The sequence below is a fragment of the Penaeus monodon genome, chromosome 5 (assembly GCF_015228065.2).
Source record: "Penaeus monodon isolate SGIC_2016 chromosome 5, NSTDA_Pmon_1, whole genome shotgun sequence".
NCBI classification, from domain to species: domain Eukaryota; kingdom Metazoa; phylum Arthropoda; class Malacostraca; order Decapoda; family Penaeidae; genus Penaeus; species Penaeus monodon.
Window position 1 is genome coordinate 20,654,559 of NC_051390.1, and position 5,000 is coordinate 20,659,558.

General features: G+C 45.1%; 1 protein-coding gene across 3 annotated transcripts in view; it reads right to left on the reverse strand.

Annotated features, from left to right (window-relative positions):
- Window positions 1-4,467, reverse strand: part of LOC119573070 (ral guanine nucleotide dissociation stimulator-like) — a 100,776-nt gene extending 96,309 nt beyond the window's left edge. The window contains exon 1 of one of the 3 annotated variants that reach the window (XM_037920084.1): window positions 4,377-4,467. The gene's annotated coding sequence lies outside the window, so the exon portion shown is untranslated. Of the gene's footprint in view, window positions 1-4,146 lie in introns of all 3 variants that reach the window. The other 2 variants (XM_037920085.1, XM_037920081.1) reach the window with 2 other exon arrangements.
- Between the last annotated feature and the right edge of the window lie 533 nt (window positions 4,468-5,000).

Consider the following 5,000-nt stretch of genomic DNA (forward strand, 5'->3'; position numbering starts at 1 on the left):
CTGCCGATCGTCTTCGCCCCCCCCCCCCCCCCAACCTGCCCTCCGCCGGAAGGTGACCCGGAGTGCTGCCTCTTTACATGACCGAAACGCTTGGTCGACCTCATTATTGCCGTGGGTACCTCCGCCCTTCTTGCCTCACACACACACATCCTCTTATTTGTCAACTTGGCTTCGTCTATTCTAACAAAAGGACGAGTTGTGAATGGAATCTAAGACGAATATGCTATTCCAATTCTTCTATAAAAACTTTTTTGTTTTTCTACTAAAACTTGACGATATATATAAATATCATTTTTTCTATATCTTAGTCACTTGAATAACAAAAAATATGCCAGCATGAACCGAAAGCCATCGACACCCAATGCCTGAAACCTTAGGCAATCCCACACCCTTCCCCATTGAACACAGAGCGACCATGAATCTGAGGCTTCACCCGGGCGACGAACCAGCTGGGGACCGCTCGCGAGGCTCCCGAGAGGCGGAAGGAAGCGACTTTTTTCCCGGTTGGTCAAGTCGAAATCAAGAATATGTCAAAGCAATCACTAACTGCTAAAAGAAATCGATGCACCTATTCAAAACTTTTCGTTTTGTTACCACATAGCAAAACAGTGTCTCCATATTGATAGGTACGTTAGTAATGTAGTCACTAGTATAAGTAAGAAAAAATGTGCAACATAGCCACAGCAAAACCGACAGAAAAATTGTCTGATTATTCCTCATCTGTCCAATTAACGATCTGAAATGCAACATCCTATCTCGCCTAACAACATCCGGCAATACCCAACATCATAAACCAAATCCCAGCGATTATAGAAAGCCCATCCGTTGCATGTATTCATCCCGTACATTGACGTCTGTTTCAGATCTATCCCGGGGCTCAAAGCGGCAACTCCTCTCCATTGATATGCTGCACAAGACACTGCCGCCCCACCCGCCCGCCTCACTCTCGGGTTTGTGTTGCCGTCGCTCCAAGCTTTCCCGTAGGTCTAATAGCAGCCAACGCTTACCGAGGGTTTTATGCTTTCTCTGCACGAGTTTCGTCTTCCGTACGTTCCCCCCAAGTGACACTAATGCCGGGTCTCGTATCGAAAGCATTTCACGCATGTTCATATTGTATCCATCAGATTGCAAGCACTTTTTGCACGATCTCACTAAATTATACGGTCAGAATATTTGGAGGAAAGCACAGCCGAAGATGCTCGACAACTACCTATATCGAAACACTCTCGCCACCAAGCGGGGACGCGCGCTCACCCTACTGCACAGTTCACCTGTCTCTGGGCGGAGACTTGTACAAACTGACGCCGAAACCTCCCACCTCCCTACTCCCAGCAACGTGCCCTCCTACCATGGGGTCGGAAGGGATGGGGAATTACCGCACACGCCACCACTGCTACACGTCGTATACCCACACATCTGCCCCCACGTCCCAGCCGCCCATCCTCTATGTATTATCGCCACTCTATCATATCATCAACCATGATTCTACGAGGCATTTCCTTCAAAGTGATCTTCGATTTCCAATTCATTTCCATGTTTTTGTATGTACCTCACTTTCGCGCCTTAACATCCAGAGAGGAAAATGTTAGAAGTATGAAGGTAAATTCCCGCACCGCTTGTATCGCTCGCGCTCGTTAAGACACGACCACGGAAACCCAACCTCAAACCGTGCCAAACCCATAAAACCCACTCGACACAACCAAGGGCTCGCCAACCTATGAGCTACCACTGAAAAGGTATCGTCGACCTCCCAACCCCCCCCTTCCCCCTCCTCCGCCGGGCTTGCATCACCTCCCTCGGTATACATCAATGTCCGTGTCACCTCCCGAGGCCCTTCGTCGCTCCTTCCACCCTGCTTAGAATGGGATGCCGAATGCGAGATCACCTCCGCGATGCTGGTGAGGTAGAAGGAGAGCGGAGACGACGAATCATAAGTAATTAGGGCAGTGGACGGTGGAAAAGGAATGAACACATACATACATACATAAATGCATACACAATGCACGCACGTGTATGTATGTGCATATACAGCAAACATATATATTCGACAAACAAACAAACATATATATGTGTATATAGACCTATATAAATAAATAAATAAATAAATAAATAAATAAATAACTTATATATATAATATATAATATATATGTATATATATAATATATATATAACACAATATATATATATATATATATATATATATATATATATATATATATATATATATATATATATATATATATATATATATATATATATATATATATATTCACCTTCACCTCGATTGCCTATTTAGCCACTGGGTGGCCAAGCCAGCCCAAGTCAGTGCTGGTCCCAAGCCCGGATAAATAGAAAGAATGATTACCTAAAAGGTAACTCTCCGTGGAAAGGAACTGGGGACCCTACCACGTACTCACTCCAAGATCATCACATGAAAACTACAATTAAGTATCACGTTGTAACCACGGCGGCTCAAACATGACCCTACCGTAAAAATATCTATATCTATATTTAAATATCTATCCACACACACACACACACACACACACACACACACACACACACACACACACACACACACACACACACACACACAAAAACAAAAAAAAAAAAAAATAAAAAAAAACGCGCGCGCGCTGAAAAGCAAGTAAATTAACAGTAAAAGAAGCTCAGGCCGGAATTTATCTGAACATCTGAACGAAATATGCCCAGTCTATTGCCATTTACACATCACTGATCAGAGAGATGAGAGAATAAGATTTTTTTAGACAAGAAACACCATACACTCGCCCATTCATAATGCACCGATAAGCACATAAGTTTTTCTTTATTGTTGTCCTAACTGAAACCAATTTACACGGCCATCTATTTTCGTCCGAAGGGTAACTCAGTGTCCGGGTCGTCTACCTGCACCCCCCCCCCCCTCTGAATCACCTGTAAAGAACTCATACCTCCCGACACCTGCGAAACACACCTGCGTGGAGTAAGCCGCAGTATTTACTACGAGAGGACAACCCCCCCCCCCCAGCTCCCCCTCCCACACGACACCAAGGGACGCCCGTGTTTTCGGTGACTCTGCCGGGGCGTGGCGCTGCATGCATTCCCTGGCAGGCGTCGCTAAAACTCTCAAGGACGCTACTGTGCTAGTGAGCCCATGTAAAACCAGTTTATTTTAAGTAAACAACTTTTTTTTTCCATAAATGGCACGTTTTAAGGAAGTCGGTTGATTTACCGGAAATCAATATCTTTTACTGAACATCGTAGTTATTAATTACACTGCACAAAGTGATGTACGTGTGGGGAAGCGATTTTGAACTGAATTTTTGTAAATGGATAAACAGCAGATATTCAAATCCGGAAAGATGTATGCGCGTATGTGTGTATGGTGTACATGTGTATTTATGTGTATGCGTGTGTGTGTGTGTGTGTGTTTGTGTGTTGTGTGTGTGTGTGTGTTTGTGTGTGTGTGTGTGTGTGTGTGTGTGTGTGTGTGGTGTGTGGTGTGTGTGTGTGTGTGTGTGTGTGTGTGTGATGAGCGTGTGTGTGTGTGTGATGAGCGTGTGTGTGTGTGTGTGGTGTGTGTGTGTGTGGTGTGGTGTGTGTGTGTGTGGTGTGCGGGTGTGTGTGGTGTGGTGTGTGGTGAGCGGTGTGTGTGTGTGTGAGGTGTGTGTGTGTGGTGTGAGCGTGTGTTGTGTGTGTTATGTGTGAGCGTGATGTGTGTGTGAGCGTGTGTGCGTGAGCGTGTGTATGCGTGTGTGTGCATGTGTATGTGTATATGTGTTTGTCCATGTGTATATGTGCATGCCCATGTGCATATGTTTATGTTAATGTGTATGTGTATGAGTATGTATATGAGTGTATGAGTATATGAGTATATGTGTGTAAATGTATAAGTGTATATGTGCATGTGTATCTCCGTTTGTATGTTCATGTTCATGTGTATGTATGTGTGTACGTGTGCATGTATGTGTGTGAGCGTATGTAGGCCTGTTGTGTATATGCGTGCGCGTTTGTTTTGCGTTCGCTGATGTTCCAAAGTGCACGTCATGATTTTCATCGCCACAAATCCCCTTTTACAAAAGCCGTGGATCTCCAAGACTAATCGCTTAACCAACAGAGCAAACACGGAGACAATGCTATAAATACCTCACTGGCGATAATAACCCCTCATTTCGGCTCAAACTTTCTCGAATGCAACACTGAACACCACTGAATTTGACACGTTTCCCGCGCGCTGACAGGCAACAGGTCCCCCAATGCTGAACAGGGAAAGCACTCGATGAATGTGAACGCTAATACGAAACAGCTTCTCTTGGTAGTGCAGCGTCAGCAGCTTGTCACTGTGCACTCTGGCCTGGGCACCAAGGATCACTCACACTCACTCGCGCGCGCATACACACACCGCCGGGAAGTGACGTATCTGTCCGCCCCGCAAACGCTTCCTCTCCGCTCGTACTCGTCGCATCACTAATAATCCGCTAATATCGCGAGGGAGTTAGCCCAATTGCCATGCAACACACCCGCCCTGCCTCGCTGTCTCCGATATGTCACGTGATGCTGTCTGACTTCGAATAAAGTCACGAGGCCGAAAGGGACATCTCGCGGGGATGTTGTCGCTGACCGGATGCTCTGACTCACCAATCCAGCTCGATACACCTATTTTTCTTTATTCTTTTCTCTTTTTTCAGCTATAATGTAATAATATATGCGTTTTTTATATGAATTATCAGTTTCACATCTTGCACCTTCAGAAACATTATGATCTTGTGGTAAAAGGGAAAGATCGTGGACAAGACTTGAGGCAACTCGTGCTAAAAGCCTAAGACTTCTTAGACGACGCTGTTGTTGCTCAGCAGCTCACTTGTCACATTTACGGTATATAACGGTTACTTTCCCGATAGCAATTTGCCAAGCGCTCAAATCGTGACAGGAGGACCTTCGCAAAGCAATAAACCCTTAAATCATCACACGCATTTAATTGCCGGGTTCAACATATGGCC